This window comes from Pinus tabuliformis, chromosome 6, assembly GCF_031772625.1.
Source record: "Pinus tabuliformis cultivar Carrire ecotype Pingquan chromosome 6, CPIR1, whole genome shotgun sequence".
NCBI lineage: Eukaryota > Viridiplantae > Streptophyta > Pinopsida > Pinales > Pinaceae > Pinus > Pinus tabuliformis.
In genome coordinates this window covers 739,732,540-739,746,650 of record NC_142292.1, presented here as the reverse complement: position 1 = coordinate 739,746,650, position 14,111 = coordinate 739,732,540, and positions in this window count along the sequence as shown.

Genomic DNA, 14,111 nt, shown 5'->3' with positions numbered 1-14,111 from the left:
GTAAAATTGATTAGGTGCTAAATATATTATGTTATTCTATCGTTTGACAAAAATAACTAATGATGATCTTTGATAAATATGTTTGACAGCATATCATGCCATTGTCAATTAGGGGGGATCCATGTTTTACCGTTGAATTGAGGAATGCCATAAGTTGATTGTCATCATTTGCAAGGTATGTGATATGGAATGTTCATGTATGAGAGACATAGAGATATTGTATCGCATTTTAATTTTTGCCTAAAGGTTCATACTAATTTAGTATTCTTATATAAGGTGGGTGACACCCAAGGAGATCCATGAAAATGAAGTGCCAAAATGGAAGAAGGAAATTGCAGAAATTATAGGTGTATTTGAGAAGGAGCTCCCTACAAGTTTCATGGACCTACAAGTCCATTTACTTATACACCTATTCAATGACATTGAATTGGAGGGTGTCGTATCGATGAGGTGGATGTTTTTCTTTGAGAGGTATATGAAAACTCTAAAAAGATATGTCTAACAAAAGGCACATCCATAGGGTTGCATGGTTGAAGGGTATGTATTGAATGAAGCATTTTTCTTCCTATGTGAATTCCTTGGTAAGGATTTCGAAGATGGGCCACACTTCTAGGATGAAGAACAAGCATTAGATATTATTGATGGAGAAAAACCACAATCTAATGGTGTTCAAATAGAAATTAGTAAGTAAACTCATGATCATTGTGGTTTTTTTTATTGCAATAATTAATTTACTTTATAATTTATTTGTCAAATTAACAACATGGCCTTTGGAGTTTGAAATAAGTATGTTGACATGTCATAGGTGTAGACGAGAGTGTTATACTTGACAATTTTATTATGTACCATGTGGAATTTATGAACAAATGGATTGATTTGTATGAAAAGAAAAAAGTGTTAGAAGTAAGGACACAATTTAAGAGCTCAAACCCAAGGAATACCCCATTTCCTATTGATTTGCAAGGGGAATGGGCCAAAGATTGCGCACTATAATGGGTTACTAAATAAATTCAAAATCAAATAGAAGATGCAAGTATAGATTCAAACATAACAAAAGATGATATCAACATGTTTAGAGGATGTGACAGAAAGGTACAGTTGGAATTTTACTGAACATTATTTCCTTACAATTTTGACATTGTTAACTATTTTAATATTCATCATTATATTTGTTTTAATTGAAATAAATGGTCATTCACAGACAAGGAAATATCCACCAATGTGGGCATATGGTCGACATTATCGTGTAGAACGTATACATGTAAAGAGACAATCCTTTGATTGTGGCAACATGGTTGACTTCAAACAATCTAGTTGATCAATCTCAAAAGATAAGAATATTATTTAAGGGAATCTACAATATGTTGGGGAAATACAAGAAATTTTTGAGTTGGATTACAACTCTTTTAAACATTGTATTATTAAGTGTAGATGGTATAAAGCATTTGAGAGGACACAAAGACACGATACCCATAGTGGATTGTTTTCTATAGATTCCTCAAAGTTCCTACCAGAGGATAAGGAGCGTTATGTTCTACCAATTCATTGTGACCAAGTATTTCTTTAATTCAAAGAATTAGAAGTAGTAGTGATCAATAATCTATTAATACATTGTTTATTGAAAATATATACATGTGTTTATTGCAAATATATACATGTGTTTATTAATCAATAAAATTGTTATAACATACGTCTAATATATGTATGTACTCGTTCATGCGCGGGCATTTTCTATGAAGATATTCTGGACCCGAAATGGATATTTTTCATACATTATGATCCAGGATTAAGGCATGTATTTGATGATGCATTAGTGGATACTAAGATAAACAATGATGGCCAAAAAAATGAGAGAGAGGGATTAGAGAATACCAAAGAAATTGACATCCATGATGATGTTGAAGATGGTTATGTTCAGCTAGAAGAAGACAACATCAATGCATAGTTACATGATGTTACAAAAGACAACAATATGGATGGTATAGAAAGTGATGATCCAAATACATCTAGTAACAATATGGATGGTCTACGGTCATATTTTAATGATGATGAAGATTATGCAAGTCAAGGCGAGGATGATCATATGGACATTGACAATGACACACTAGATGATATTGTTGCAGACAATGATGTTAATGACCAAGACTTCTAAATTTTCAAAATTATTTGTAATCTGTGTTTAAAAATGATGATTCTTATAGCCTAAATTTTGAAATGCTTCAATATTATTTGTGTCAATACAAATTACCTATTTCAATATCACTAAAGTGTCAAGATATGGTATGAATTGTTGGCGGAAAGAATTAGGATTACTTGAATTATTATTCCATTCATTTTGTGTTGACATATGCTCGTGAAGACATATAAGTCGATAAAATATTAATGCATGTATCTCACAATTATTTGACTAAGCAACTTTTTTAACTTCATTATTTTTATATTAATGTTGGTTGACCAGCTATTACATTTAATTATCAATCCAGGTAGGCTTTAATTTTTACAAGACTCTCACACAAATTTTATGTTAAGGAAAATGATGACAAGTATAAAATAATCTCAATCCAAAGTCGTTGCACACACACTCTCAACAATCAACAAAGTTGTTACACACTCCACACATATTCAATGCGAAGAAATACTACAGAATAAGCTACTCTGTCATTCAACCACTCTCATAATACTCCTGAAAACCATCACTCATTCAATATGCACACATAAAGGAAGTGCAATCCAAATTGTAAGAACAAAGAAAATAATTCACTGCCACACTAAACTGAGGGACCGGTCCAGGACTTAAGTTGTCACACCATCCAAAGCTTACTGCAATTAATTAAATTACACACAAAATTAACTATAACAACAGCAGTAACAACAATCACATAAATGAGAAATATTTATGCAATTTTTCATTCAACCACTCTCATTGCACTCCTAAAATCCATCACTCATCCAATCTGCACACATAAAAAGAAGTGCAATCTAAATAGTAACATCAAAGCAAATAATTCACTTCCACACTAAAATGAGGGAACAGTCCAGGACTTAAGTTGTCACACCATCCAAATCTTATTGCAATTAATTAAATTACACACAAAATTAATTGTAACAGCAGCAATAACAACAATCACATAACTAAGAAAATTTTATGCAATCTGAAATTCAACCACTCTAGCAACACTCGTGAAAACCATCACTCATTCAAACAGCACACATAAAAGGAAGTGCAATCCAAATTGTAACAACAAAGCAAATAATTCATTGCCACACTAAACTAAAAGACTGGTCGAGGACTTAAGTTGTCACACCATCCAAAGCTTACTGAAATTAATTAAATTGCACAGAGAATTAATTGTAACAACAATCACATAACTTATAAATATTTATCTAATCTTTCATTCCACCACTCTCACAACACTCTTGAAAATCATCACTCATTCAATCTGCACACATAAAAGGAAGTGAAATCCAAACTATAACAACAAATAAATAATTCGTCGTCACACTAAATTGAGGGACTATTCCAAGACTTAAGTTGTCACACCATCCAAATATTACTGCAATTAATTAAATTACACACAGAATTAACTGTAACAGCAGCAGTAACAACAATCAAACCACTGATAAATATTTATGCAATTATGTATTCCACTATAACTAACCAAGGATCCATGCTAAGAAGGAGGGCCCTTCCTCCTCAACAGGGGTTGGTGCACTAAAAAACACACAAACTACTCATAGGAAATTATTGAACCACAAAGTTGAGATTTGTATTAATAAAAGTATCAGGATTACAGAGATCTGGTGTTTTCCCTTTCCAATCCTATTCTCCAATTCTTCACTCTAGCCCTAGCGGGCAAACAATACTCTCTTTTAGAGATCTTAATTACAATGAGAATATCATCATGAGAATCTTTTGATTCTCATGTGATCTTAAAATAAAACAATATCTTAACAATTACACAACGATTTCCATGGAAGGGGTAAAACTATAACAGTTTCCTTTAATTATAAATAGAGTTACAAAAGATCTCAACCAAATGATATGGATGCTCCACAAATATCTCCAAGTGATGAGTTGTTTCTTTTGAATTTGATGCGCTCCTAGATCCAAACTAATTAGGAAAGGAAACATGTGCTTAAGCAATTGTCTGTGTAACACCAACAACTCCCAAAACCCTAATTAATCCAAATCAGTAAAGGAACTGAAATGTAATCCTGTAACAACAAGCTTCAACAGACCACCCAAATCTAAAATAGCACATACATTAGTTTTATGATAAAATCATCCTAAGAAAGTAGTTTTAATGTCAAATTATAATTAGAATTGGACTAAGAAAGCGACAAGTGAAAAAGGACATACATAGGTTAATAAGGGTTGTTACAGTAATAAGATATGGTCCTGTTGGTCAAAAAGGGATAAAATAAATAGGAAAATAAGTAGGAAAAATATGACAATTATGTGACCCAACATCTCCCCCCAGTGTAAGCTTTTGCATGTCCTCATGCAGACTCATGTCACTGATGCTTGACATGCTGAGCGTGAAGTTGTGTGAGGTTGTATTTTCTTGCCATGTCTTCACCTCTAGTTTTGTACCTCGAGAAATAACCAACTATCCCCCCAATACTTATCAATAATAATATATGGATGTTGATATTGATGGGAGGGTAACCAAACAAGAGGGGACTTAAATCTAAGTCCTACCCAACTTGCACCAATCTTATTAACACAGTCAACATACCGATGAACTCTGGAAAGTTCTTGATCAAAATTCTAATAACAATAGGGGTATCCCTTCTTCAATTCTTGTCAGGAAAGATCCCATCTCAACTTGCTTCCTTCTAAGGCACCAGTTCTCATTCCTTGTATATTTATCTAGCATATCCATAGAACTATTTCTCGATGGTCCATCAGCAGTGTCTCAATGGCTGGAAACTGCCATATTTTATTGTATTTGTGTGTAATAGCTTCAGCTGAACTAGGTTCTCCTCTAATAAGCAATTCTACTTGTTCTTCATCAGTTGTTACAGTATCATGGGCAGCTTTCCAGCCTCACTGATTTTGCATAAAAGAAACAAAAACCCTGAGTTGTACATCTCCCACATAGAGTGTCAGATTGAATGATTCGTCCCCATAGCAAGCGATATCATGCAGGTATAACTAGCACAACAAATGTTGTTCTGATAAATTAGCACTTTGAAATGTTCTAAGGAATTCGTGTATATCCTTTGTCTTATATGGTTGCTTTTCCTTCAAGGTTGTTAATTGGAAGAGATAATTTTTTCTTGAAAATAAAGGATAAGAAGGAGAAGGAAGCCTACTACACAATAAGCCATTAATGATCTCATAAATGAGCTCATTTTCTTGTTGTAACAGCTTAACCTCTCCTTGCAGTTCCTTCACCTATTTCATTGCTTGATTCCTCTCCTTTTGAATTTTCACAAATTCTACAATTCTTAATTTTTCAGCCCACTCCTTCTTAAGCTTATTGACCATTTCCTCATGCTTCTTTAGGAAGATGACTTCATATTTTGGAAAGAGCACTAATTTCTCCCACTGCTCTAGTACCCTCATCAAATATTCAAATTTAATGTGAGTTATTTCAGATGTTATTTCAACATCCTCCTTCTGATCCCTTTTCTCCTCGTGCCACTCTATCTCAACTATTGGTTCTTGTGTAACAACAACATCATCGATAGGTTTTGTAGTACAACAATATTTTTTATTTTCAGACTGCTCTATTTCAACTACTTGTTCTTGTGTAACAACAACATCATAAACATGTTATTGTGGATTAGCATACTACTTTTCTTCTTCCTGCTTTGCTTCGATTATTGGTTCTTGTGTAACAACAACGTCATCAACATGTTTTTGTGGAATAGAAGGTTGAAATTCTTTATCATGTTCCCCCACTTGTACTCATACTGAAACAATAACAGTCTCCATGATTTTAGCCTCCTCGAGGATTTGTTGGTTGCCCTTACAAAGTTTTTTTCTGAGACAGTTGTGATGCCATTTCTACAACCTCTTCCAACATATCCAACCTAGTTTCATTCATAAAAGGAATTTTTTCTTTAACCAAGTCAAGTTGTTTCTTTAACTCGTAATTTTCCTTTCTCAAATTTTCAATTTGAACGAGAGGGTCAATTTTCGTCTTACTTGGTGAAGTAACAACCTTCATTTCTTCTATCTTCTCTTCTGTTACTGGTCTTTCTGTCTCCTAATGTTTCTCTGGTTCTTGTTCAGGCTCTGGTGTAAAAGTCAGGATTTCAAATGTAGAGGGGCCTTCCTCAACAGTTTTCTCTCTCTTTTCTTTGTCTTATTGCTCCTTAAACCCATCAAGTCCAATTGTATCAACATGTTCCCCCTCAGTTGTAGCGATAGGTTTTTGAGTCTCTTATGGTATAACAACCACTCACACCCATTTCTCAGGGGTTCTTCCACCAATTGGCTTTTTCATTTTCTGCACTATTACCTTCATTGATACTCTCGGTCTAGTCCCTTAAGGTGTCTTCACTTCCTCAGATCTAGTTTCAAGTACAACTCATGTTCCAATAGTTTCTTCCTCTAACACTTCCTTTACAATTGAGCACCCACATCAGCTTTCCTCTGATGAGTCACTAGAAACCACCACAGGTTCTTTTATTCGCATCTCCTTTCCTCATGAGGATGAACTAGGGGTCATTCTAATGGAACTCCTCCTCTTAGGGTTTTGTCAACTAGTCATAGGAGGTGTATCAACCCTACTCCGCTTAGAGCGTGTAGTTGTCTTTCTCTTGGAAGATGTAGCAGTTTCAGCAACATGTGGTGTTTCAACGTTGGGTGTTGCTTTAATACTTGGTGTTATTTTAGCATTATGGTTGCTTTAGCACTGGGTGTTGCTTCAACACTTTTTAATGAGCCTCATCATTAGGTAATTATATGGGCCTTAATTCACCTCCTAACATAGTCAAACAAACTTTTCTCATAACTTATTACATGTTTTTTATTATATTTTATTTATGAGGTGAGCTAGAGTTGGATATTATGCTTTGTGGTCTAATATGCATTGAATGCAGGATTAAAGGAGAAAATAAAGGAATTATGGCAAAGACCAAGGTCAAAACTCTAACGGGACAAGGGACGGGGATTGTAGGAGGTAAATCCTCCTCATTTACTACTCCTCCATTCAAATATTCCTCCATTCATCACATCAGCTCAGAGTGCAAACAACCAAATCATGAGGACTAGAAGGCAGCAGAGTAAGTGAGAGACAAAGCACCAATTTATCTCGAGTTTGGGAGTCGAGCCTCCCTAATTTTAAGGAATTCGTATGTATAAGTATAGAGGCCTAGGACCTCAGTAGGATTTGGATTTTTTATTGTAAAACTCTAATCTATCTTCGAGCTGTAAAACTTGTGACAGTTCTATTGATGTAATTTGTTGTTTTGGTAATAAGAATGAGTTTTGTTTTCAGCTAGCATTGAGTTAACTCAGAGGGCTGAAGCTGTTGGGTTAGGCCCAACCCTAGCAGCCAAGGCTCCTCTTTATTATACATGTATGTTTAGTGTAGATTCATAGCTTCATTGTTAATTTTCTTTTTAGATGCATTTCCATTACAAGTAGTGTAGATTAGATTGGTTGTTTAATAGTTTGCTTCCATTTATATCTTATTTCAAGTAGCAGGTTAGTAAGGAGAAAAAGGATCACCACAAGGTTGTTAGCAGGTGTCTCGACCTCACTTCCTCCCTCTGGTACAATGACTTGAGGAATGGACCCTTAAGCAGCCCCAAAAACACAGTTTTCTAGTTCTATTATGAGCTTTGGAGTTTGTTGTCTTTAATTTAGTATTTGGTTAATTTTGCAAGGTAGATTTCATTGTCATCTTTTTCATCTCCATTTCTGCAGTAGATCTCACTCATGCTTTCATTCCTTTCAGCAACTTTCTTCATGCATAGTATAGGCAGTTGATTCATTAATTCTTCTTTTCTAGTTTATGAAAATGTATCTTGTTGCATATCTTTTTGAGAGACACGCATGTTTTATGCAGAGCAAGTGCTTCAGGAGGAGACTAAGACTTCATAGCCAACATCCACCTTCCACTTCATCCACCTTAGCCATCCCTTGTTTTCACCATCACTTTCACTAGTTTTTCATCATTTTTCATAGAAATTCTCCCAAGCACATTGAGCAAATCTAGCCATCTATTACCTTGGATATTGACTCCTGAGTGATCCTAGACCTTCTACCACTCCATTCCACCCATCACACACCTTTCCTAATTCTCCCATCACCTCCTACACCTCACATTTAGCTCTCGGTTGTATCCTATAGGTTACTTGTAATTCCTACAAGATCATCCTGTAGGTTTCTAGTACATCCTATAGGTTTTCCTAAAACGGCCTGTTTTGAGGCTGAATTGATGGGAAACCTCTAGGAAGTCACTAAAAGCCTCCTAGGGACCCCCCACACTATCCAACCACTTCATAAACCTTCTAGCCATCCTCAAACACCCTTAATCCACCTGCCACATCCATAAGAACAATTAGTTTGCATACTTGATTTTGCATAAAAAAGACCAAAAAATGCAAAAACGGATTTAGTTTAGTCTCTTTACTTGCACATTAGTATTGTTTGATGCTTCTTACTTCTGCAACTTAGATAGTAGCATTTGTTTTATGTTGATTTAGAATTTCTGCCTAGATCGCTTCTTAAATGGTTAATTAGGATATGGTGTGATTTAGCATTACATGTTGACCTTCTCCATTAATGCAGTAGAGTAACTCTCTTAGAGTAGATTTACCTTTCTTCCATCAAAGAATCAAGCTTCTTCTGACTCCATAGAAGTCTAGCTTGGAACTCCAGTGGTCTCTCGCCAGCTGAACAGTGACAACAGGCAGAACCATCACTTTTACTTGTGCATACAGCACTGTCACCTCCAAGTTTGTACGAACCTCGGGTTGATAAGTAAAGCTGGTAGCCCAAGAGTTGCAGCATCCTTGCTGCAATACTAGCGCTCATCACTTTTTGGCGTCGTTGTCGGGGAGGTGTCTGAGTAGAATGTGATTACTGCTTTCTTTTCTTCTATTTCTTATCTTCAATATTCTGCCATTAGTTTATTTCTGCAAGAGTAATCTAGTTGTTTCCTTTCTTTCATTTTGCATTGTCTTCTTTCCTTTCCATTTTGCAAGTAAGATTTCAATTTAGCAAGTAGCTTTTTCATTATGTCAGTAATTTTCATTCAATCAACAATTTCAATTCTGCAAGTACTTTCCAAGTTTACAAAAAATACAAAACCAAACCAAAAATATTTCCTTTCATGCCTCATAGGAATAGGGACAACTTAGGGAAATTTTTGCCAAATACCCCCACTGCATCCAACAGCCAACCTTCTCTCTTCTTCGGTGGCTGTGAACTGGAGGAACCCTTAGGTGAGCAACCTGACATATTTGAAGAACCTACAGGGGAAGAAGAAGAAGAGGAACCCATTCCTACTGAACCAATGGCTGAAAACAGAAATGACAGAGGGAATAGAGAGAGAGTTGAGGGTGCCTTCCCCATCAAGGAAACCAATGGGGACACTAAGATGAAAAATATAAGCCCCTATGCCCTACCTCATTTCCATGGCCTGACCACAGAGGACCTCGACACTTTCCTATTTGAGTTTGTTGTTATATGCCGAACCTATGACTATATAGATGATGAGCAAAAGTTAAAGCTATTTCCATCTACCCTCAAGGATGCAGCATTGCGTTGGTTCATGGGTTTGCCTAGAGATAACATCACAACTTGGGCTCAGATGCAGCAGGCCTTTAACAACAAATATTAGGACTAATGTCGATCAAAGGATACTAAAGAAGAAATTTTTTGGATGACCATAGGCAATGATGAATCCCTAGAGGATTATGAAGAAAGATTCTAGCTTAGTTACAAAAGGGCTAGGTGCACACTTGACCCTGAGTCACTAAAGTTGGTCGTACTTAGGTGAGTAAGAGAAGATCTTTTGGATACCTTACATTTTTTAGCAAGAGGAGATATCTACCAATTACCCTATGAGGATATCAAGACTGTCTTTAGAAACCATTCTAGGGCAACCAGGAAAAAGGGTAGGGGTAGTCAGCCTATGGTCAGCACATCGTCTTCCAACTCATCCACCAAGGGTGAAATTGGAAACATGTTGGAAGATTTCAAAAGCGAGATGCTACAAACCCTTGCCTTGCAAATGGACACCATGAACATTAAGAGGAAGCAGGAGGAAGCAGAGAGAGACTTGGCCATTTTTTGTCCTAGATGCACCAGGAGGCATCCTAGGAATGAATGTCCATTGAACTCTATTGAAATTTGCTCAGTCTATGAAGAAAACCACTCCACAGACAAGTGCCCTTCTTTGCCCAGACTCAAAGTTGTATATCAAGGAGCTGAAGGGGTCACTGAGCAGCTTTGCTACATTAACCAAAGGAGACCTCATGGGCCTAGACCATACCAGCAAGGCATGCAAGGGTCGTCCCATGCATATTACAACCCCAACCAAACCACATCCATACCTTCTTGGGGACCCCCTGCTCATCCTTCCTGGTCTACACCCCCTCCTTGGTCCTATGCATCTCAGTATCACTCCTAGTCAGTCAGCCAGTCATTTCAACCTTATGCTCCACCAAAACCTCAGTGGAATACACCACTCCATGGGTGGAGGCCCCAATACAATAATGCTCCAACTCTATTGCCTCCACCACCTGCCCAACCACAGCTCCTACACTCTGCTCCACCCAAGAAACCCCAAATGCCTGCCCAGCCAAATCTGAACCCGAACAACAGGCAGGCTCAGCAAGTATACAGTGGAGAGACATCATATCCAGCTTATGTTGTGGAAATCCAGGAGATTAACCTGAGATCTAGGAGAGTTCTCCCGGATAACCAACCTCCACCTCCACCTAGGGAGGTTGAGGAAGAAAGAGAGGAAAGCAACCTTAAAGTAAATCCACCCTTTCCTGAGAGATTAGCCCAACCACTCCATCCTACCCCATAAGAGACTGAACTTCTGGGAGAATTGAAAAATCTATGTGTAAAGATCCCACTTCTCCAGGCAATAAAAGATGTTCCTATTTACAATAAGTTGATTAAGGAGAAGTGCTTCAAGCATCCAGGGAGGCAAAAAAGGGATGCCCCTACCATTAATGTCATTGGGCAGCTATCGACTTAATGTTGGGGCAGGTAATCTGTCCAAAATATTTGGACCCTGGAAGCCCTGTAGTAGATATGCACATCAATGGCACCATTGTCCCACACACTCTGATCGATCTTGAGGCTGCCATTAATGTGATGACCAAGGACACCATGCTCAAGCTCAACCTCCAAGGTTCATTGAGGAAGACCACAACAGTTCTGCAGCTTACAGACCATTCCACAGTAACCCCTAAGGGAATTGTGGAGGATGTGATGGTCTTTATTGACTCTTGGGAGTACCCTGCAGATTTACTAGTTCTCCAACCTAAGGCTAAGCTTACCGGTTACCCTCTCATCCTTAGGAGGCTATGGTTGGCCACTGTCGATGCTTACATTAGCTACAGAGCTGGGAATATGACCATCAAGAATGGGCATATGTCCAAGAAGTTAGTCCTATACCCTCCTACTCAACCTTCTCTGGAGCATCACTTACCTTTATGGTTGGAGGAGGAGGAAGCAGATGAAGTTTATTCTACCCAAATTTATGCTTTAGAAGCAACCATGGGAGGAGGATAGCAGGATGTGGATGACTTGATTGGACACCTAGTCCAAAGTCCAACTCCCGGTTCGTTACCCTTAGAAGAAGTAGTAAAGGAAACCCAGGACAATCATCCAATTGACTTATGCTTGGGTGATTCCAACCCACTCCGTGTCAAAACCATAGAATTCAGCCCAGAGAGAACCTTGAAAATCAATCCATCTCTTTCTACTCTCCAAGAAGAGAAGTTATGCAACATGTTAAAGGAAAATCTAGAAGCCATCGCTTGGAGTTACAAAGAAATGAAGGGAGTACGCCCCTCAGTGTGTACTCACCACATATACATAAAAGGAGGTTGGAAGTTGGTCCGAAAACCATAAAGGAGGATGAATCCAGCTCTTAAAGATATAGTCAAAGAAGAACTTCAAAAACTGCTAGATGCAGGATTCATTTACCCTATCCCCGGCTGTGAGTGGATCTCTCCTTTGGTGTTAGTTCCCAAGAAAAATGGTAAGTGGAGAATTTGTGTCGATTACAGGGAGATGAACAAAGCCACAAAGAAGGATCATTTTCCTCTACCCTTCATTAACCAAGTGCTAGATGGCCTGGCAAGGAAAAGGTTTTTCTCTTTCCTATATGGATTCAGTGGGTACAACCAAATCCAAATCTTCCCAGAAGACCAGGATAAGACCACATTCACTTGTCCTTGGGGTAATTTTGCCTATAGGGTCCTTCCTTTTGGCCTATGCAATGCTCCTGCCACTTTCCAGAGAGCAGTCTTGAGTATTTTCACCGAATTAGTCCATGATGCGGTGGATATTTATATGGATGATTTTACACCTTATGGCTGTGATTTTCAAGAAACCTCGTCTAACCTAGGCAAAGTATTGCACAAATGTATTGAAATGAACCTATATCTCAGTCCTGAAAAATGTGAATTCTTAATGACTGCAGGGACCGTGCTAGGTCATTCAATATCTCAGCAAGGACTGCAGGTGGACCCAAACAAAATAGCTATAATCCAAAGGGTCCCACCTCCTCAAAAGCAGAGAGATGTCAGAAGTTTCCTAGGGTTAGCTCGATACTACCGAAGGTTCATAAAGGACTTCAGCAAGTTGGCCTCTCCTTTATTTGGTTTGTTGGCCAAAGAATCTGCGTTTATATGGTTAAAAATTTGTCAAGAGGCCTTAGACATCCTAAAGGATATGTTAACCACTGCACCGATTCTCCGAGGCCCAAATTGGGCCCTCCATTTTCATATGCATGTTGATGCCTCACACAAAGCCATATGAGAAGCCATAGGTCAGATGGATGAAAAACTGACTTATGTTATCTATTTTATCAGTAAGTATTTATCAAAGGCTGAACTAAATTATATAGTGACCGAAAAGGAACTCCTAGTTTTTGTGCATTCATTAAACAATTTCAGGCATTATATTACAGGCTATCAGACATTTGTGCATACTGACCAAGCTGCAATCAAATATTTAATGAACAAACCATATGTGAATGCTCGAATTATAAGATGGTTACTTTTATTATAGCAGTTTGATCTAACCATTATTGATAAGCCTGGTAAGGAAAATTTTGTTGAGGACTTTTTTTCTATAGTAAATTTGCCTACAGGTGAAGAAGGAATGGTGGATGACCAGTTACCTAATGAGCACTTATTTGCTATTTCAGTTCTCTCTCTGTGGTTTTTTTATATAGCAAACTATTTGGTATCAGCACAATTCCCACCAAACTTGTCCTCCAAAGAAAAGAGCAAGATAATCAGGAAAAGCTCCCCCTTCACTTGGATTGGGGGCAATCTTTTCAAACTTGGCCCAAATCAAATCTTGAGAAGGTGTGTCAAGAAGGAGGAAGTCTTTGGCATTCTTATGACCTGTCATGATGGGCCTTGTGGAGGTCACTTTGCAGCAAAGAGGACAGCATTCAAAGTGTTACAAGCAAGCTATTATTGGCCCACTCTTCATTAGGATGTAAAAAAATACACTAGTCAGTGTGATCGGTGCCAGAGGATGAGAAGGCCTACTCCAAGAGATGAAATGCCTCTGCGGCCTCAAGTGACTTTCAAGCCATTTGACAAGTGGGGCATGGACTTCATTGGACCTATTGACCCTCCTTCAAAGAAAAAACAATACATTATTGTGTGCACTGATTATTGTACTAAGTGGGATGAAACCAAGGCAATTAAGGTAGCAACAAAAGAGAAGGTGGTTGAGTTCCTAAGGGAGAATGTATTCTACAAATTTGGGTACCCTAGAGAGCTAGTCACAGACCAAGGCAGCTAGTTTACCTCCAACATGATTGAAGACTTGCTTAGCCATCACAAGATCAAGCATAGAACCTCCACTCCCTATCATCCACAAGCTAATGGGCAAGTGGAGGTGACCAACAGAGCACTAGAGGGCATCTTGACCAAAGTGGTGA